Source organism: Rhagoletis pomonella, unplaced genomic scaffold (assembly GCF_013731165.1).
Source record: "Rhagoletis pomonella isolate Grant_MI unplaced genomic scaffold, Rhpom_1.0 Rhpom_scaffold_00008, whole genome shotgun sequence".
Lineage (NCBI taxonomy): Eukaryota > Metazoa > Arthropoda > Insecta > Diptera > Tephritidae > Rhagoletis > Rhagoletis pomonella.
Window position 1 is genome coordinate 42,203,302 of NW_023458562.1, and position 22,819 is coordinate 42,226,120.

The 22,819-nt window shown below is 33.6% G+C and overlaps 1 protein-coding gene across 7 annotated transcripts in view; it reads right to left on the reverse strand.

Moving 5' to 3' along the window:
• LOC118744885 (protein 4.1 homolog) overlaps nt 1-21,303 on the reverse strand; it is a 131,501-nt gene extending 110,198 nt beyond the window's left edge. For 4 of the 7 annotated variants that reach the window (XM_036478297.1, XM_036478299.1, XM_036478298.1 and 1 more), the window contains exons 1-3: nt 21,106-21,303; nt 20,761-20,890; nt 19,999-20,180 (exon numbers count right to left, since the gene is read on the reverse strand). The gene's annotated coding sequence lies outside the window, so the exon portion shown is untranslated. The remainder of the gene's footprint in view (nt 1-19,998; nt 20,181-20,760; nt 20,891-21,105) is intronic. The other 3 variants (XM_036478295.1, XM_036478296.1, XM_036478294.1) reach the window with 3 other exon arrangements.
• Nucleotides 21,304-22,819: the final 1,516 nt, after the last annotated feature.

Genomic DNA, 22,819 nt, shown 5'->3' on the forward strand with positions numbered 1-22,819 from the left:
TGCAATGTCCTTCAAATAGAGCTGTAAATGAACTAAATTTAATTTAGGCAGAGAGGACCACAAAACTCTCACGGGGTACTACACTAGACACTGCTCGTTTCGTTATCACCTCAATAAAATGAGTCTTTCGGAACTGCATAAGCCGTCACCAAAAAAATTATTCAAAATCAACGCGATTTTTAGAAAGGTGAAGTTTGCATTTCGTTAGAATGAAATTGTTTGGACAATAAAACTGTGTACTAAAAAATGTTCTAAAGGTGCACATTAAAAAGTTTGAAATTTTGATGACAATTTATTGAGATTTTTCCCACGACATCAACCACCTCTTCACTTGTCCACTTAAACTAAGCCAGCTAAAACTTCTCTCCCTCTGGTTCAACCCCGTCGAAACAAGGCGCTTATAGTGATAGAACGATTTGAGTAACGAGTACAGAATATCGGTACTTTTCATGAGTACTGAGTAGTATCGAGAACTCGATACTTTTTCACAAGTACTGAGAAAATATCGCGAATGCCGAAAAATATCGTCGAGCTAAGAACTTTTTTAAGTAAATTTTTTTTTTAATTATCCAATAAATATTGTGGCGAACGTTCAAATAATAACTTCAATATCCAATATGAATGTTATGAAAATGAACATGAAGCTCATTTACTTCAATACTCAAAAAACCGAAAACCCGAGAAACACGCCTTTATAGTTTTTAATTCGCATATCGTAACCCTCATGCCAGAAGCATGAATGTGCAAATTTATCAGTTTTGAGTTATTGGGTTGACTTGGTTAATCTTTGGATTTTCTTTGTTATACCAAAACCCAGAATATCATGGGTGTTTTAGTTAAATATTTGCAATGTTTTTCAAGTAAACGTATTTTTGTTATCTTTTTATAAAAATATGGTTCATGCTTTTATTAAAACCACATAAGTCAAACTTTCAAACAGTATACAGAACATTTTAACCGGTTTAGTCTGAATTTTTGGAAAAATTTATAGTACGCAAATAAATCGTTTTTTTTTTTTTAAATTCTAGTGGAACAAGATCAAGTTTTAATGATTTTAATGATTTTTTATTGCTGACGGCACTTTGCACTTTTTAACAGACAGATATCCCATTGAAAATTTTGCCAAAAAGCTGCAATTAACTTTACAGTCGACTTAGTTATGACCAGGGAACGGATTTTATGGAAATTGCCTTTTTTTCTGCTAAAGAGATAGAGTATATTCGATTAAGAATGTCCACGATTTAGCTTTCCCTGATTCCATATATACACATTTGATGTTGCCTTTTTTTGCCTTTTTTAAGATATTTGCCTTTTTTTGCCTTTTTTAAGATATTTGCCTTTTCTACCTTTAAAAAAGTGATTATAGCATCTATAATTTTTTTTTTTAAGATTAAAAAATATACACATGCCCATGCGGCTTATAGAAGCGCAGGGACCTCTTGCCAAATTGGTGTTGAAAAAATTCAAAGCCGTTTTCTCAGCTAACGTAGGCTTGAAGACAATAAGGGGTGTGGATAAAATTGTAAAAGGCGAGGAAAACGCCCTTATTCCTGATAATATGAACGTTTCAAACGTTCCATATTTAAATTGGGCTCCACTTGTATCAACTTACGTCGAGCGCACATTTAGTACATTCAAGGCTTTTCTTCGCGAAAAATGCATCTTGTGGTTCAATGTTACTACAACTATACAGATTAAAGTTTTATGAGTTAGAAACTCGAAAGGATAAAATAGTCAAAGAGTTAAAGTACAAATTTTTCATATAATGAAACTAGTTCATAGGTTTTCTCTTCCTGCCTTTTTCGCTATTTTGTTTTGCCTTTTTTGCAATACCTAGTGCCTTTTCCTGCCTTTTTCGCTATTTTATTTTGCCTTTTCTAGCCTATTTCGTTACTTTATTTTGCCTTTTTTGTAGGTTTTTAGGTCCTAAAAATCCGTTCCCTGGTTATGACTATAACTACGGGCCTTTGTTTCCCAAATCCGTGTCTAAGGATGGGAAAATACTGACTACATGTTAATAAGTTTGTTAAGGGGCTGAGTTTGTTTTCCATAGATGCACTGTGTAGAAATGACCGCTCTTTTCGGTGGATACATGTGGATACAGTTTTCGATTTTGTATGGATATTTTAAAGGCTAAGGCAGTGGCAACACTACAAACAACCCCATACACCGCACACACGACCAACGCAAGCCCGTTATTGCGCAATGTTTTTGTGTGGTTTAGGTGCCCTATAACAGCAGCGTGTGCAAAGAAATTCCGGGTTGTATTTTTCTTATAAGAGTTACCAAATCAAACTTATAAATATCTACATATAAAATTTTAAAACTTTAAATAAGAAAAAAATTATTTGCCTATAAACTAGTAATATTATTCATAGTTTTCAAAAATTAATTTCTGTCAGCCAAAGTATCGTTATCGTATCTTATATCGTTTTCTTTTCTCTAAATATAAATAATAATAGATTGGCGCTTACACATATGTTATTGTTTGGCCGAGCTTCTCCTCCGATTTGTGGCGTGCGCCTTGATGTTATCACACAAAGCGGAGGGACCTACAGTTTTACGAAGACTCCGAACGGCGATTGTATTTTTATCAGAAGCTGTTTTTCATGGCAGAAATGCCCTCGGAGGTTTGCCATTGCCTGCCGATGGACGACCGCTGTTAAGAAAAACCCTGTTTCTATATTTTTTTTGCGATGTTGCTTGAGTAGGGCTTAAACCCAGGCGCTGCGGAGTGGAAGCATGCACTGCATTCCACTACACCACAGCGGCCGACATAATGCATTTATTCTGCCCTGCGCCAGGGCTGTCAAGTTTTCGCGTTCTTTTCACCTTCACTTGTATATTGCGTGCTCTTTCTTAAAAATGTTGTACTCTGATAATGTTGCCATATATGTACGAAGGTGACATTTTGTCGAGAAAAAAAAACGCCATTAAAATTAAACAAAAAAAGTATCAAAAATTATACAATTGTATCAAAACGGCAACGCTAAACAAGACACCAAAATAAAGAGAACAAACAAACACAATGTGAGAGAGAAAACAAGGTGTGTCCAACGGTTGTGCTTAACTATTACGAATACATGAATATATTTTAACAAACAAATTCGTATGGATGTATTATTCTGTATGTGAGACTGGTAAACACGCATGCATATATAGTATGTATAGATGTTAAAAGTGACACCAGTAGATAATCGAAACAACAAAATCGAATTACGAAAGCGAAACTCGCATTGAAACTGGGCTCAAAGAACTTACATACATATTTATGAACAATCAAGCTAAAAGATCATCGAATTGCGAAAAAGAGTAACGATAACAAAAGATATACATACATATGTATGTGTTCGAAAAGAGAAAACGCACGCATAAAAGAGTAAGTAAAGTGATCAAACAAGTTGCAACTTTAAGATACATTGACAGTAGCGAAAATACATGGTCCTCTATATACATAAATTTGTATGCTTCCATTGTCTCATTTCCAAGTGGCACGTATAGGCAAAATCGAGTATAATCAAATTCTGTTGAACGAGAATAAATGAACATATATATAAAAATATGTACATAGGTATGTACATATATAAAACAGAATAGAATACGGGAATAAAGTGAGATTTTTTCAGGTCTCACGAATTCTGGTCGAACAGAAGAGAAGCCCTATATATGTATTCTAAGAATATATAATATTCGAATCAATATCTAAAATAGTGCAATTTTTTTTAGTTAATTATTATTTCCTTTTACTTGAGTTTGTGTCGATACATATTTTTAATATTTACCCTATAAACATTTTGGCGAACGTTCGAAAATGACCTTCGATGTCCAAAACTATACTAACAAGAGAGGAAGTGAAATCCCGCTCATTTTCGAAGGGAAATAAAACAAAATCACTCTCTCTCATTAAAATTTCAATTCGATAATGGGCTGGATTTCGAATTCATAACGAAGGAAAAATACATTGGATAACGAAGGTTCCGTTTTGCTGGAGAATGGCCTAGTTCTCGAATCGAATACTGACCTATTCCACATTAGTTATCGAAGGTTAGACTCGCAAAATATATTGGTTTTCTAATCATTTTCGAATTGTTAGCCAAGCCCAATGTTTATTGGGTATTTTCTTGAATTGAAAAATACATGAAATAAAACGGCTTGAAGATCTTCCTTTGTGTTGTGTAAAAAATTCATATCTGGATCTTTCCATTGTGTCTCATAAGACGAGAATTTTTCTTTCTTGCAAATCTACTTTTTTCGACTTACATAGCTCTGCAGGTCGAACATATGCATGCATGTAATACATATATACATGTATGTAATATCTACTATGTATGTATGCGCGTACATACATAGAAAACTGCAAAGCTTTGACAAAAGTAAGGAACCAAGTAAGGTTTTGATAGCATCTCTCTGTTTATTAGGGCATTCAATACAGGGATCCAAAACCCCCAAAAATAGAAACGCAAAGAAATGTAAGAATAATTAGGGATGATACGATACGAGTAGATACCAATACAAATTCGATGCATTTCGTTCGAAACCAAGTAATTTTGGTATCGATATTTTTGAACAAAATACTGAGTAATGAAATTTCGTTTCGGAATTTTTTCGCTCTGCTGTTATTTATTCTTAAAAGCTTGTATGCAGCTCTCAAGAAAATGGTCAAAAAATAAATTGCCATTATTTCGTGTGTGTGTCCAAGGAATTTCGCCAACTGACACTTCACCAGCCTGTTGTCTAGCTCCTTCCTCAAGAAATAATGGAACGGGCAAATATTTCTGTTGCAAGCATGGGTTTCCTTGTGCTCTTTTTTCACACAAAACTTTAGAAAACCGTAGTAGAAAGCGTATATGGAGTTTTTTCTTTTCTTGACATGAACCGCCCTTGATCAGGGCGAATTAATATCGCCCCAATACCACCTTATTTAATTCGCCTTGGGCTTCATTAGGAATGTTCGACGTGATACCGATTATTCCGAGTATCGATATTTCTTGGTCCGATAATCGATTTTTAATCGATATTTCCCAGATCGATATATCAAAAAGATTGATATTTTACCCCCAATATAAATATTCAATTAAATAAAAAGAAATAACCATATTAAAAATATCGAAATTCAAAAATTCAACAAAATAAAATTCCAGAGGTATTTTGGAGCGCTTGCAAAATTATTCTTAGTTATTGAATATTTTTCCACTGGAAAGTTAATGAGAAGAGGGTTTGGCTAAACATTCCTGAATATAAAGTGTCTGTCACGTAAGAGGAGAAGTTCGGCCAAACACTAACATATGTGTAGGCGCCAATCTATTTTTTTTTTTGTTCGTAGGAGAGGGAAATGCTTTATGCACTGGCCGGGGGCGCTAGTCTCTATACTACCTTCCCCGAGTGTGGGACTCCCACCGAAGCGTGTTGGGCTACCCACTAAAACCCAAACTGCCACCGCCCGCGCAAGAATCCCGCATCTGGCACCACAATTCTGCATGTCTTCAGATGCAGGAGCGCGCTGCTATAGCCTTGGGACTGCTCTTTTGTAGGGGCGTTTCATTCGGGTGTCCTCAGTAGACAACCGTCCTCTCGTTTGCAGCGGAGTACGAATTTCACGTATCTCGCAACTGCTTCCCACTTTTCTGCACTGGAGATCATTACCCCAACTATGTTGTTCGGAGTTATGTCTCCGTGTCTTTCTTCCAACATTCTGCGCGAAATCAAGAAGAGTTCGCAGGTGAAGAATGTGTGGTACACGTTATTTCGACGTTTCCGCAGTAGTGACAGAACGGTGAGTCCACCCTTCCCATTCTATGAAGATATTCTCAAGAAGTAACCATGACCAGTGAGGAATTGCGTCAGGTAGAAATCGACTTCCCCATGCGGTCTGTTCAACCATGTTTGAAGGTCGGCTATCATGGAGTGCGTCCATCGACCTTTTGTGCTCGCGTTCCAGTCGTTCCTTGCCGCGGCAGCTGCTCGACCTATCTCGGCACTGAGATTGTAAATCTCTTTTCGCTCGTAAGCAAGTAGCTCAATTGGCATGACGCCAGAAATAACTAGAACCGCGTCCGCGGACACTGTACGGTATGCAGAAGCAATTATTATTATTATTATTATTATTATTATTATCACGTAAGTGACTGACCAAGTGACCCGGTTGTTTGTGTAGAGTTAACATATCGAGCCATAACAGCCAAAAACCTGAGCGAAATTCCTTTCAAAATTTTCTTTTTGATGCAGAAATGCTCCAAATTTTTTGGCGGTTGGTCGCGAAAGTAGTTTTGTTTCCCCATTTTTCTAGCAGATAATTAACAGCAAGAATCAGAATGGCAAAATTTGGTGATTCATCTTTTCGCTTTTGTGTTTTTACATTTTTTGTTTGTCATTCAATTGATGTGAATCAGTGATGAAATTGATGATACAATTGTACTTTTTTGGTACATTTTGGATCCCAAAAGTACATTGGTACTACATCGACATTTTTGATACAATTTTGTCAAAGCACTACGACAAATTGTGTAGAAATACGACTTGTGGATTAAAATGCAGTCATATTTTTCCTACTTTATACAAGTAAATGCGTGGTGTTTATTAAAAACGAAAGACTTTTTAAAATCATCAAACAGTTGCTGTTATAATATAAGCAACTGAAAAATTTTGTGCTACTCGCACTTAATAAACATACTTGTATGGTTTTGTTCATTAACTTGAATTATTGATTTGTACTGGAAACTTAGGGTTTTCATGGCCTTTTTAAACTATGCCTATGTACAAGTACATATAACGTTACGCACCCAAGTCCACGGACGAAATTTTTCCAGATTTTTGGTGCAGTACACACTGGCCGAACCAAAAAACTGTTCTAACTAAAGCAGAGTGATTAATTAATGCCAATAAGATTAAAGGGGTATTTAAAATTAACGAGTAAGTCTTAATATTTCCGGAAAGTCACCCCGTTTTTTATACAAAAAACACTAAAATTAAGATGATTACTAATGCCTATTTATTGCTTCAGGGGTTTCAATGGTTTCCTTGATTTTATATTTTCGTGAAATTAGACTCTTAGAAAAAAAATTATAATTTGAAATGTTTCCAGAAGGTCACTTTTAGGCGGAAAAGGATATGTTATTTAAATCGCTTGTTTCTCCAAAAGTGTTCAAATGGCATATATGGGAAGTTGTTACTGAAGAAAGATTAAACAAAAAGCCTGCCTCCCAAGAAAAACGTCACGTTAATGTCATGAAGAAGGCGGAAAAAACCTCCAACATTGGTTTATCTGATAAATGAGTATAAAAGTGATATGCAAATGTTACATTCTGGAAAAAATTTTACAAAAATGCAAAAATAAGAACAAAAATTAATTTTTGAAGAGCCTGAAAGCAGTTTCGTATTCACGTCAGTGAGCGATTTTAGAGGATAAGATTATCAATCTTAAAAAATATATATAAAATACCTGTCATGAACACTTTGTTTGGAAATTACCCGTATACATATGTATGTCTAGTCTTTTAAATTTTGGTACTTTTTCGGCAGATTTAGTACATTCTTTTTGTCCATTTGGTACAAAAATTAAAAAATCATTTATCATCCCTGATGTGAATTTCTATTCTGTTATACTTGCGGCGAATATCACCCGGCGGCATCGCTCAAGGCGAATCCATACAAGGTGGTGTTATCGGATCCGCTGATTTCACGGCGAATTTGTACCTTTCATCAAAATGATGTGTTTGTTGTAATTTTGTTTTGTACTGATTGTCAATAGGAGTGTTCGCTATGCAACTGCCAGTAAGAATTAGCCAGTAACAGAATTCAGAGAACAAGGTACCTTACTCTCCCAAAGAGAGAAACTTACTAAGTTTTGCGCGAACAGGAATTAGAAAACATTAGCAAGCTTCACTGCCAGCTGGCGTCCACGGTTGCATTTCGAGCATAAAACAATTTTTTAAATTATTTCAGGTGGAAACCAAAACAGGACCTATACGCATATTTCTTCTTATTCTGACTTTCTTCAACATACGCGTCAATTTCATTGTGGAAGTCACTGTCGGATTTCCTATATCGACAGTGGTGTCGAGTGCGTTCCGATTACGAATACAGCTTTTTCAGCCGAGTACCTTTCAAATGTTTGGAATGAATTAAATTAATTGAATAAACGAATATTTACATACTTCTTTCATTAGTAAATCGCAACAAGATTGTTCATTTTTAAATTTAACGAACTCGTTGATTCAAATTAATATTGACAAAAATGCAACCGTGTGCCACAATCCTGCTTGCGGATTCTTAATGGCAAAAATTTTCCCAGCACGAATTTGCAACTTCCCCTCCAAATGAAATGTCAAAATTTTGCTCTCTCCTTGCAAGTTTTACTGGGTTTTTGGCTAAACGAACACGATTTGTTAACAATTGGTACCAACTTGAACAAATTTTTTCCATAGCGAACACTCCTAATGTGCGTATAATTTGTTGTTGTAATTTTTGTTCTGTCAACACCAGCTTGTATAAATTCGCATCGCTCCTGACAACGAAATTCGCACAGCGATTTGGTTCTGTTTATACTTTAAGAGTTCGCGTTGGTTTTTGATAATTTGTTTTGCTGACGGTGTCAGGCATTTTCTTCCATACGAAGTATGTCCGACAATATTTTATTATCAATTATTATTATAGCACTTTAATATAAAACTTTTTAAACATTTTTTTGAATTTTTATAATTTTTTTACAAAGTTTGAAATTTGGTTTACTAAAATTTAATGGACTATAAAACTACATACCTAAAAGTTTGTACGAAGTTTGAATATGGTGCTGGCTATGTAATGTGCTAGACTTTTATAAAAAAAAATATAAATATATAATATAAATTGGTCAAAATGTCACTTAACTTAATCAGCTGATCTCAAGTATGTATGTATATATATTTATGACGGTGTTTCTTTTGGCGACCAAATGAGCTGTTCAACATGTTTTTCGCAAAAATGCGGACTATCTTTCCTCTAATGATGTAAATTAAAATATCTATGTATAAGGAATGGGCGGCCGCTGTGGTGTAGTGGTTAGAAGTATGCGCTACCATTCCGCAGGGCCTGGGTTCAGGTCCAGTTTCCGACAAAAATCACTAAACAAAAAAGAAAACAATAATAGCGATCAACCTTCGGCAGTTTCCGACAAAAATCATTAAACAAAAAAGAAAACAATAATAGCGATCAACCTTCGGCAGGCAATAGCAAACCTACGAGTGTATTTCTGCCACGAAAAACAACTTCTCATAAAAATACAATCGCCGTTCGGAGTCGGCGTAAAACTCTAGGTCCTTTCCCTTTGTGTGACAACATCAAGGCGCATGCCCCACAAACAGGAGGAGAAGCTCGGCCACATACTTACATATTGTGTTAGCGCCAATCTATTATTATGCATGCAACGCAGAGTGCATTTGTAGATTTTTATGTTGATTGTTGATGCATAGCGATTACAAATATATTAAATATGAGCCAAAAACGAACAGATAGCAAGTTTAGCAGCGCATGTACAATCAATAAACCGTTTTTAGTTCCATATGACAATGTGATTTTACCTATTTAACGACAAATGCCATTGAACTTGACATAGTGAAAACCAGCCTTAACGTCCGTCACTATCTTTTTTGACCTTAAAATTCTACCCTCAACGTCAGCAAAGAATTTTTACTCCAAAATAAAATCAGTTAATGGGTTTTTATTGCTTGTTATAATTTTAATGCAATAAATTATTGCAATAGCATTCATTTAAACATTTTAATGTTAATACAAAAAAAAAATCATTAGCATTATTTCTTCGGAATTAATGCATTGAAATTTTCATTTACATTAAATATGAAAAATTAATACATTAATCTTTTTCATTTACATTAAAATGCTAGGCATTAAAATATTTTATGCATTTTTCACAACTCTGGTTTATTTGAACCAGTTACGTTTCAAAACCAGATTCAACGATTGGATAGTAACTGTAATAGTAAAGCTGTTCTGAAATGTCAAAAAAAAAATTAATGAAAGGATATGAAAATATAGAACCGCTCAAAAGATAGTGTCAAAATGCGAAAATAACAGCGTACGTCGATTGCTTTGATCGTGACTGCCCTTGTGCCGTGCTAAGGCATCGTAAAGATAAATTAATATTTATAGAAATAAACAATTTTGGTAAGTACGCACACTATCAAATATTTGAGAATTAATGTGTGCGAAAATTGCTTTATAGTCAACCGCAGGCGAAATAAGAGAGCCAAAAAGAATACCAAGCACAAAACTAAACAGAAGTTGGAAAAAGCGTTGCCGTTTTGGTCCAAACGGAATAAATTTGGTAGGATTAATTTGAAAAATTTATTTTGGTTGGGAAAATTTAAATTCGGTATGATTATTCATTTAAATTCGGTATGATTTATTTGTATTTAGAAAAAAATTGGAAATTTACTTTTCCATGTGTTTGTTGAAATATTCAAGCCATACTAAAAAATTTCAAAATGTTGGCAATGAATTCGACTTAACATAGATTTGTAAACATCTGTATGTTCATTGAAGTTTATTCCATGATGAAAGCATAGTAAGTTAAAACCGTTCTCTCAATGCGTCGGCCATGATTTTTTTTTTGAAGTTTGCCAACATTTCAAAATCGTATAAAATTGAGAGTAAAAAAAAGGAATTGTTCAAAGTTGTTGTTGTTTGAGATTGAAAATGAGAATGTGTGTGTGAGTTTGTGTGTAAAATTTTAATATTAAATTGCTTGCAAACGTCAAGAATTTGAAAAATTCCTCTCAGCGGTTCTACCTTTCTATTTTTTATCATGGTTTACATACATTAAGGCCCAATTTTAGAGGAGCTATTTAAGTAGAGATTGTTGATTAACTTCAAAAATTCTAGTCTGTTACAAAAGCAGTCCGGCTTACAGAATTTAGTCAGAACTTACAGGAAGTCGTTCCTATAGACATAAAACCTGTAAGTGGGAACACTTTTCGAGAGAGTAACTGAGCAAGTGTTCCTAATCAGAAGTTACAGGATTTAGTCCGGAGTTATTTTTCCTGTAAGATCATGAAAAGTGTCAAACGATGGGCATGGTTGCTTTTGTAACCAAAAACAGAACGCAGTGAAGGCAAAGAACCTTATATTTGTTAAAAAATGGAAGTAAAAAACGAATATTTGAATTTGTATAGATTTTAATAATTATTTAATGATATTTCAGCCAAATCAGTGTTGTACCAATGACATGTACACACACCGACTGGCGTTTTTACAGGAAATAGTGCTTTTTGCGCTCCCGTAGGCTTCTACATTTGTTCTAATTTTACTCTCACCTGATAAAGTAAAATTGTAGGTTGACAATGCCACAGGTTTTAGTCCGAAGTTCAAAGGAACAGACTACTAATTTTCAGATCACATATTTAATCTGCACTTAAATGGCAAATATTGGCTATTTAAATATGAGACATGGAACTCAGTGTTTGTACCACACAAGAATCACTTATTCAGCACAAAATGTAAACAAACAAACAAATGCAACAACAATTTCAAGGAACAAGCAACAGTGTTGCCACTAGGTTGGCATGCTCAAATAAAGTTGATCTGAAGCCCAACGAAAGCTAAATGGCATTTAAACAAAAATCGAAACTTAAACTTAAGTGCCATTTAAATTTTCTTCTAAAATTTGTCATAGAAGCAACTTTTTGCAGAAACTGCTTTCATAGCTGTTTGTGTTTTTTTTTTTGTAACATTTTTATATTTTTTTTTAATTGCATTTCGGTGTATATTGTAACCGAAAATACAATTTGACCACTATTGTGACCTTCAAACCTTCCGTGACTTAAAATAAATTTGCTTTCCTATGTCATAATCCAAATTTGTTCAGACGACCGACGACTCGTGTAATTTGTGTTCGTACGATTGCCGACTCATTCGAAAAGATTCGAGCCCTGGACGATTAACTGTTTTCCAGTTCCATGTATAAACAAATTTGGTTGGAAAGGTATCTGCGAAGTGTCCACACTTGTGTGGAATACAAAACAAAGGCGCGAAAACATAAGCATATCGAGGGCTTATATTCAATACCCTCTATCTACACTTTCACAAAAATGAGATTCTGATACAAAAATTCACCTAAGACTTAACTGTCATCGGTGATAATAAAGAACTAACATCAGTGATGACAGGGAGTAGGGTTCTAACATCACAAAGTAGTTGCTGTGAAAATTGCAGATAGAGGGTATTGAATATAAGCCCTCAATATATCAAGTCAAAAGCGAATCCAGAGAGACGTTAAATAAGGCTGAGCGATAGAGCACACGATGTCGAGATGCGTTTATTAAGAATAAGCTTAATGACAAAAGTCAAAAACTTGTCCAACTTTTGTTTTCGTTGTTTCCCATATGTGTATAAATGCATATATGTACCTTCAAATATGTACATATATGTATATGTGAGAACCTAATTTATAAGTTAATAAGTATATATTTACGTAGATATCTACATACATATATAAGTACATACACATATACAGTATCGGTCATATCAATAGTACACCCATTTCAAAGTGATAATGTTTCCACTTATGTTAATTTTTTTAAACTTACCGTTTATTTTTAAAATTTTTTTCTCTCAGAATCTTGAGCATATGATATTGCATTTGTAAATTCACAGCATTAAAATGCACATGCTTGCATGTTAGCAAGCATAAAATATACAAATGCGTTATATGGAAGCAAATGCGACAAAAAAATCTAAAAAATCAACGGTAATTTCTAAAATGTAATAGATTATAGATAAAACTATATACCCAAACAATTTAAAAACCCTGAGAAAAATGTTTGAAATGTAGCTCAAAATTTGTTGATTTTTTTAGTTTTCTACAATGTTCTAAAGATGTTTAAATTGAAAGTTCTTAGAAATAAATAAATAAACATAAGTGGCAAACAATATCTCTTTGAAATAGGTGTGCTATAGATACGACCGCTACTGTATACATACTATGTATGTATATACTTAAACGAATGAAAGCCAAAGCAACCACTTTTAGTAGTCAGCCCTTTTGTTGTGTTCTTTGATATTCTGTTGCTTCTTGGACTTGTTTTTCATGATAGCTTTGTTTTTTTTTTACTTTTTGCTATTCATTTGTTACTCACCGATGCGTTAGACCGGTCCTTTACTCGTTTACTACGAGTGTATTAGCATGTATTAATTATATGTATGCATGTATATACTCGTGTGTATGAATCAAAACGTGTAGCTTCATAAAAATAAATGAATGTATGTACATATTTACACATTTAGTCCATGTAGTATCTATGCAAACTGCTGTTGGCAATAGCAACAATTAAATTAACAAAACAACTGCTGAAACTAACAGTCAACGAGTTCTCTCGCCATATTACAGAAATATCGTTAACAATAAAACCCTTTCTATGTCAGGCTTTCCCAAAGTGGATGCCGCGAGCGTATGCCTGGGGTGCCTCTAGTGGCTATAGAGTATACTAGTGATGCGGGCAAATTCTTTAAGCTTTCCTGCACAACGCAAGGGGTTTGAACAACCTTCAACTTGGCGGCCAGAAAATCAAAAAATTTTGATTTTTATTAAAATTACCTTCAGCGGCTCGTCAAACTCCATAAACAACACAAATAGCTTGCATTAAACGGATATTTCGGTTGGTTTGTCGAGCCGCTTGTGAGGTGTCTTTCGCTCTTAAGCGCAGTTTCCCAGTACGTTTTGTCAACGAAAAATTGAATTAGAAAACTTTTAGAAAAATGGCCGAAATTTTCCCTTTTCACAACCATTTTCGGTACTTTTGTAGTAGACCTAATCCGCGTTAAATCCACTTTTGTTCTCGTTTTTGGATTTTTTGCTGGCAGGGCTGTTCTCGTAACAAGCGCAGCAGCTTCGCGCACGTGTATATGTTACTTATTCTTTGGAACTTCACAATCACACTGTGAAAGAGCGAATCAAGACGATCTTAGAGGCAGTCGAGAACGAACTTATAATAAGTTTGAAAACTTTTGAATATTTTGGTTTGCAACTTGACGAAAGTACCACCGACGTAGTCGGACTTAACGTTCTTCTCGTCTTAGTGAAGTACCCATTCGCAATACAAAATGAAAGAAGAAGTTTTGTGAGATAAGTACTTGAGACTTACACCACTAGCGACGAAATTTTTAAAGCTATCGACAAATTCGTACAGAAAAATGGTTTGAAATGGAGCAAGTGTGCAGATATTTGCAGTGGTTGGAAAAACGAAAGGAACGATGTATACGACGAAGCAAGAATCAGTAAACGCCACGAGAAGTCACTGTATGATCCGTCGGTATTCCCTGGCGACTAGGAAGACTCCGCCACTAGATTTAAAACCAGTATTGGATGACGCTGCGAAGATAACAGAGGCTTGCGAAATTAAAATACATCTTTGGTTTTTTCTAGCACGTCGAGTTTTTTTATTTTAGAATTTCTAGCAATTTGCATGAAAACCCCATAAATAAACAAAGTAAATCAGAAAAACGTATGTAACTTCGAAGTTAACGCTAAGAAAATTTATGACAGCCGGTTTCACTAGCAATTTCAATGGAAAATGATTTTCTATTTTCTGTCTCCATATAAAATTCAAAAAATTAAAATCATTTTTCACTTAAATTGCTTTCGTAAAATTGGCTGTAAAAGTTATTTTCTTAGCGTTAAGACGCATTGCCAGCGTTAACTTGGAAGGTTTAGAAAAAAACATTGTCGAATATTTTCCCAACATTGACTTTGAGGATGTCTACAGCTGGATAACAAACCCGTTTTCATGTGACCCCAAAAGTAAACCTACTGAGATGACAAATTAAGCTTATGAAATCCTTTTGGACATCAGTGAAGACAGCACTTTGAATATTAAATACCACGAAGGGAGCCAAGGCAGTTCTGGATGAAAGTGTATGCAGAAACCACTGCTGTTGGCAAGATTACATTAAAAATACTAGTGGCTTTTACTTTTACATTTCCATTTCTATTTTCAACAAATGTTTACATAAACAAGTAATTCTTAAACACAAAAGCAAAACCGACTCGAATTCCCATATAAAAATCTATGATTATCGTTAATCTCTTTATGATGCAATGATCGGATTTAAACCAAACTAGAATGGGATTACCTGTGAAGTAACACATTTCCTTAAAAAAAAAGAGTTATAGTAATCGGTTAACGTGGTCCAAAGTTATGTGGTAACATACATAAAACAAAATAAAAATCTTTTTTGTGAAGTGGGTTAAAAACAAATACACCAGCAAGCTTTCAGGATCAATAAATAAACTTAAAGGAAATAATGAAATCATCAAAACAATTTCAGCCTTCACATTAAAGCTAAAGGAGCATAAAGTTTGCATTGTGTTTTCTTGTTTTCGTAGACATTTGAAGAGTAGGAGTACCGAGAAATTTTTTTTGTATTTGCCCTGTGGGGAAACCGCGGACTAGTGAATCAAATTCCTAGTTTCGTACTAGATCTTTATCGCCGAAAACGAACCAGTTCGGTAGTAACTAGATCCCCACCAGTCCAAAATCAGCGAAATGTGCTACTTTTAAAAAACTATTTGATTTAATTTTTTTTTAATTAAAAATCTATATCTAAGGTGACGAAGTTAGAGCTGGTTGGGAACTATAGAAAAAGGAATGCAGAACGAACTAGACCTTAACTGTCGAATTTAGAACTAGTTCAGAACTATCAAAAAAGGGATGCAGCGCGGGGCTTGTTTACTTTACAAAGATATGTGTTTGGCGGATTTTTCTTTCAAATACGCTTCCATTCTGCACTTCACAGATGCTTTTTAATAGCTTGGAAATGCAAAACAAAAATTTGTGTTAACATTTCAACATCTTGGGATCTTCTGGAATCTAACCAATAACAGCCAGCACCTCTGTAAACTCAGCTACAGCCAAAGGTATGTAAACGTACATTTCTTACAATCATTCAAACAAATTGAGTTTGCGGGGTTTCTATAAAATATATAATTTGTGGTTAGCTACAAAAAGCTAACTTGAAATAAGTGGACAAGTAATGCAGGAGTAAAGCTCTAACTTGTTTTCTTTAAACGCGTTTCTATTTAAATATCCTGCACTTCGCAAATACTTTTTCGAATTGAGTACAAATAAAAGGGAGATCGAAATTTTATATTATCATTTTGAAGTTATGTCTGACGGAGTTGGAATATGGGACCACCTACAGGAGAATATGTAAACAAATATGAAATGTAATAAAATAAATAAAGTAAATAAAAATAAAAAATATAAAAAAAAATATTTTGTTTTTCCTATTGATATTTTATGTCCAAAAGTAGCTAGTTACAAGTTAGTTACATCAAATGCAGAGGTAACCACCCTTGACTACATCTTATGCAGAGGTAACCACCCTTGACTATTTCGCGGCCATCGCCATACAAATGTTGTTAGCTTTCGTCAAAGTAAATATACAGATAATAAGTGAGTTTTAGCTCCTTTCTAATCAACATAAAGATATCTTATAGTTAGACACATTTCCTGCAGGGCATATATTCATAAAGATATGTGTTAACGTATGTGTATAGTTTAGCTTTCGTTGTATGAGTAACTATGAAGTCATAGTGAGTCGCTGCTGAATTTGTGATCACGCTTTCGTTGCTGCTATTCTATGCTAAAAGCTTTTTAGTAGCCACCTTGAAGTGAAAAACATTGGCGGGTCACAGTGTATGAATTTGTCTATAAATCAAATAACTGCTGTAATAAAAGGCCTAGAAAAATCATTCGGGTGGCATTAGAAAAGTAGCTTTATTTTATGACCTTGAAAAAATTATTGAAAGTTGAAAAACACATTTCTTTTTGCAATTTTGTCATATTAGATAATAATTGAATATTTTTATTGAGTTTTTATTATGAGAAATATAATTATTGTATTAAGAGAAGCCCAAAAAACCTTTTTTTTTCTAACTTATAGCCCTTTTTAAGGTCATAAGGTAAAACCCAGTAAGTCGCTAATCATTTTCTAGTATTTTATATGTACTCAACTTTCTATGCCTTTTTACAAAAGTCCCTTGATTTTTGGAGAAATTCCTTTACTTCCTAAAAACCGCGGCACTACCGAAAGTAAACTTAATTACGAACATTTATAAAAATTAACGAAATATAAAAATAAACGAATTTGAGAATAGGCAGGTTTTGTGAAATAAGGTGGCTTTTTCCCCACAGTGCGGCGGGGCGCCATGCTAGCGTAGGCGTTAGTGTTGCTGTTTTCGGCTTATGACCACAACCCATAAATTCTGATAACTACATACATATCTATGAATGTGCATATGTCAATATGTTTAGCTATACAGAATTATGTATGTATGTGCTCATCAAATAATTTTTGCTCTTAACGAAGAGCTATTCACTTTGTTCCTTTATTAAATAAAATGATTTTTAAACACATCTAGGGTTGCCAAATTTTTTGGCGCGAAATCAGTACATTAGAATTCTTCATGCTATAAAAATCAGCACTTTTCAATACACTTTTATTCCAAGCAGAACTATGAATGTAAATAGCAGATAATACTTTAAAACGCCAGAGTACTTGGTTTAATAACACCTTCGTATATAAATAAAATGTTATTCATAAAAAATAAAAATGGTATTCATTTTAATATTAGCATACACATTAACATGCAGTACGAAATACCGTTATAATATCATTGCACACAGGAGCCAATAAATTATTTTGTATATATGACATTTTTTAATAGCAATAATGGGATCTTTTCCACTTACAGTGCTTAAATAGTAAAAGAACTCTAAACATTATATGTATTTTAATATTACTTTTGATTTGAAGTTCACTTTCTAAAATTTTAATTAGAAGTCGGTTTCTCTCTTTTCGCCAGGAAGCAAACTTTATACTTAAGTAAGTTCCTCTCAGCTGCTTCGTTGCTCTAGATATTTCATCTATTTATAATATTAATAATGTCTTGTGATAAGGACAGCCCATCTGAAGTATGTTGTTTTACAGTTGCAACAATGCAATTTCAACATGGGCTGGCAGTACTTTAAGACCATCAGAATTGGCAGGAAACCTTGAATTCATTTTATATGCACTGTAAATAAAATTTTATCAAAATTTCAAGTCATCTGAAGTATGTTGTCTATTATAGAATTAAAGAAAATCTGGTTAAAACAGTCCAGAGTTACCCATCATTTCATCAAATTTTAACGATTTATAGTGCAGACCTAGTTGCTACCTATTGAAATGACCTTAGCAATGCTTTCTTCAATGAAAACTTTAAAAAAATTTCCATGCAAATATTTAAAAAGTGGTCTTTGCTTGGCCCCTGATCCCTATAATAAAAATAAAGCAGTGCAATTAACTGCGTTGTGCGTGTGCCGAGAGAATTGAAAAATTATCTTTTGGAACGAGTACCAGTTTTAAAACAATATTATACATTTTTGTAGAAAAAAATTATTAAGCCGCCCTGTGAACAGACGTGAGTGTGATTTTGCTGCAACATCGTGAGCACTTACAAAATCACGCAATTATTGACCGTATCTGCGTCCGCATAATTGCGCAATGATCGATCAATTTCGTTATTTTTCTCAAAATGTATATTTGTATCATATAATTATAACACACTGGTGAAAAATGCCTATCAGTTCTTCGAATTCACTGAATTTTCAAAATTTTCAAATTACTTAATTTTCAATTTTTTATTTTTTTGTAGTATTTTCGAATGTGTACTATTTTATATAGTTGAAAGTCACAGCAAGTTTGAATATTTTCGCGGGTGTAGAAAATAACAGCAATTCCAATTCCATTTTGAATTTTATGAAATTATTAAATTTTTTGAGTTTTCTTATTTCTAGAATAATTTCCAAAATTTAAAAAAATATTGAAATCTGGGTGATTCTAGAAATTTTGGTAAAATGAGAATATTTTGGAAATGTTCAAAATTATTGATATTTTAGAAATTTTTATATTTTCCAAAATTTTGAGAATTTTATTTATTCTGAAATCAATCCTAAAATGTAAATATGTTTAGCATCACATATTGTCGAAAAATTCTTATGTTCATGGTACTAGTGTATAAAACCTAGAAAATTCTTGGAATTCCAAAATATATTAACACTTTGGACTTTTCTGAACATTTATTTTGTGCTTTGTCTACTTCAGTACATACTATTTTAGTATGTTGAAAAAAGTTGTTCCATATAATTTTGGTAAATGTTACTCGCACGTAATAATTGCCAAATTGAAGGCGGGACTTACAGTTACTGATTTATAATAATAATATGATGAAAATCGTTCAGACTATAAACAAATTATTTTAAGATGAAAAAAATGTTGACCAAATTTTTTTTTTACATTTTCCTATATTTGATATTTTTATATTGTATGCATAAACATAAGTAAACTTATAGTGTTTCTAGAAGCTGTGTGTGTGTTCAGTGTTTCCATACTCATTTGCATAAACAAAATGTTTCCACGATGATGGAAAATAATGGCTTTTCTATTAGAGCCACCGAAATTGTTCCTAAATTTACAAAAATTCGCAAACTATAGCTAATATTAAAAAAAGATTAGACTACTTGGAACCAGCGACCTAAATGCACGGCAGCAATATTAACGCAGTTCTTTACATCTTTTGACTATAGGCCAGTGCAATTATCAAGAGAACAATTAAAATTTTATTGAAAACAGATAACTTTGAGATTAACGATAAGCTAAAGGGCTGCGAGAAATGATATTTGACTTTATGTCCTGCGTTAACGGACTCATTATCTAATAATATACACCAAACCTTTTTGCTGAACCCAGAATTTTTAACAAGATCTTGGTCTTATTCGACTAGTATGCTGTGGGTCACTTGCCGGTCGATGCGCGGGCCATTACAATTAAAATAAAATACTAATATTTTTCTGGCTTGTTGTTGATACAATATATTTTACTATTACCAAAGGGTTTGAGAAAAATTAGATTTTCTACCCGCCCTAATGCACATGTAACTATTCTTTAAACATTCTATTTTGAACTTACCTATTTCTCTTTTGTGTATCCTTTCGTTAACAGAAACCGCCACCAAAGTTTTACCACTTTGTTAATGTGAAGATTAGAATGACAAAATAGAATTTTGTTCAAAAAGTTTCCGGCTGGATACGGCTTGTATCTTCTTCTTGTTTTCTACAAATTTTAAAGGTATGTTGTCTAGGTGGAAATCACTGTTGATCGATTCGGTTAACATAAGAAATTAAAAATCAAACACTCAAATATATTTTTCACTGCAACAATGTATGTATATGCGTACATACATTTATACATATGTATGTATTTACATTAGGCACATGACATTTTTAAATTAAATATACTTATGGGAGAGGGTGAGGAATGATGAAAAACCAACAAAAATAATATTTTGTCAAAATTTGGTACAAACATCTTTTAGTACGTTCGCTTAACTCAGGGGCACAAACTTAGTAAAAATTTGTGTTTATCTTGGAGTACCCTGCGTGAACTTTTTGTACCAAATTTTGACAAAAACGTTATTTTTGTTGGTTTTACATCATTCCTTATCCTCTTCTTGTAGCTACATATTTAGTACGTATTTGTATTTGATTTAAAAAGAAGTCATATGCCTAATGTAAATTTGTATGTATGTATATATGTATGTATGTGTATATTCAAGGTCTGCTTTAGGGCGCACTAGCTGGCAACATTTTATTACATACATATGTATGTATGTGTAAAATAGTTCCTTTTATTAATTCATATTGATTTCTCGCAAAAAAATATTGGACTAACCTCTTTGCATGCAAAAAATTAGTTATTTGTTGCCTTTAACGAAGTTAACGCACACTTTCTCACTTCGTATTACTTTTAACTGGCGGTTTTCATTTTATGTTCACTACCAAAACCGAAATTTTATCAATTCCTACAAAATGTGGTATATTAGAAACATGCATATGTATGTAAGTGTGTACATATGCACATATGTATGTACTCGTATGTTCACCCACAGGGTTATTTAGATGCGAAATTCAATTTTCATCAAATTTTGGCGACGAAATAGGTATGCACAAACAAATATTTAAATGAATGCATATGTACATATATGCAATATACACATATGTAAGTGTGATTTTTTACTTAGTATTCAAGAATCACTAAAAACTCATTCAGTTCTATTTTTTTTCTTTTATCTGCATATATACATATAGGTATGTATGTAGCTGTTTGTATCTTGTAAAAATATTTTAGCGTAGCACCAAAGAATTTTACGGATACAATATTCGAAAACACAAGCGAACGGCACGAACAAGAGACTCGAACTGACTACAACTAATTTTCGTTGGCATCGATGCAATGGCAAATACATCCGTAAACGTTTAGGTGATGGTGCAATCACATGCTCTCTTCTCATCACTCTCTTCATAGGTCAGTCCGCCAGGCGTAGATAGAAATTATTTATTAAATTTTAATAAACTATTTTTGCATGCCCTTTTTAAAGCCAAAATAAATACCTTTTTGCTATAAATCCTCATTCCTAAACGATAAAATTAATGCTACAACATTATTAATACCCCTTATGTTAAATACAACACTGTTGACTACTATTGCACAACCCTCTATAAATTCATTGCGCAAATGCATGTACCTCTCTTTATCATTCATTCATACTTGCATACATATGCAAGTATATAAGTCCAGTAAGGTAGGTTAAACTACCACCAATTCGTTATTTCTCAAGATTTGTACATAGTACTAGAGAGCCAAATTAAATTCTGTTAATCGCCAGAGCTGTCGTGTCGAAGTTTTTGATCGGAGGAAAATTTACAAAGTGGAGTGTTTCCAAAAGACACAAGAAAAAGTGTAGTGCAACTTCGGAGTCATTTCAAAAATTGCAAATCTACTAAAATATTGGGTTGACTTTGGTTTTATACCTGCTTGCATACATATACGAATATAGGAATTTGAAGTAGGTACTATACACAAAAACATTTTCTTTTGGATAAGATATTTAGGGCCGGTTGTTCAATGTCTTATTAGCACAAATCGGACGTAGCAGCTTCGGTTAAATACAACGACTACTTTATCGATCACATGTTATATGCATGATGTCGAAATCGGCGATAATGATTTTTAACCGGCAAGGGCCCATTGTTCAATGCTTGGTTATCGCCAGTATTATCGACGAGTTCGACGTCATGCATATAACATGTGATCGATAAAGCAGTTTTTGTATTTAATCGGAGCTTCTACCTCCGATTTGTGTTAACCAGACATTGAACAACCGGCCCTTAATCATTAGTGTAAGGCAGCAGAGTGAATGCATATGCAAAAACATATTACTATTTCTGATGGATAGTTTGTCAGAAAAATAGTCTGCTTTTTTTAAATGTCCTAGTGGACCCTATGAACCAAAAAAAAAAAACTTAAATTGAAAAAGAACAAGGATAAGGATTTCCAAATAATATATCTTGTCCATAATGCTATCATTGAACTTCAGCTCGCCAACACCTGCAGCTAGAGATGGGCACGGGCCGGGCTTTTGGCAGGGGCCCGACGGGCCGGAATATTTGCTGTCAGCACGAACTCGTGCGGGCCTGGGCGTTCAGTAAAATTTCAGAAAAGCACGAAAAGGCACGAAAAAGCCCGTTGCTAATACTAAAAATTTAGATGAGCTTTTGTGTTTATACAAAAAAAAAATAAAAAATAGTACGTATTTAAAACTCTTTTGATAAGAGAAAAGCAAAAAAAGAAATATTTGGAAACCTATAGAAAATATATGATACTTAGTAGTTTTGTTTACATACATATCTGTACATAAAATACCTTCCACTTTTTCTACTTCCCAGAAAAT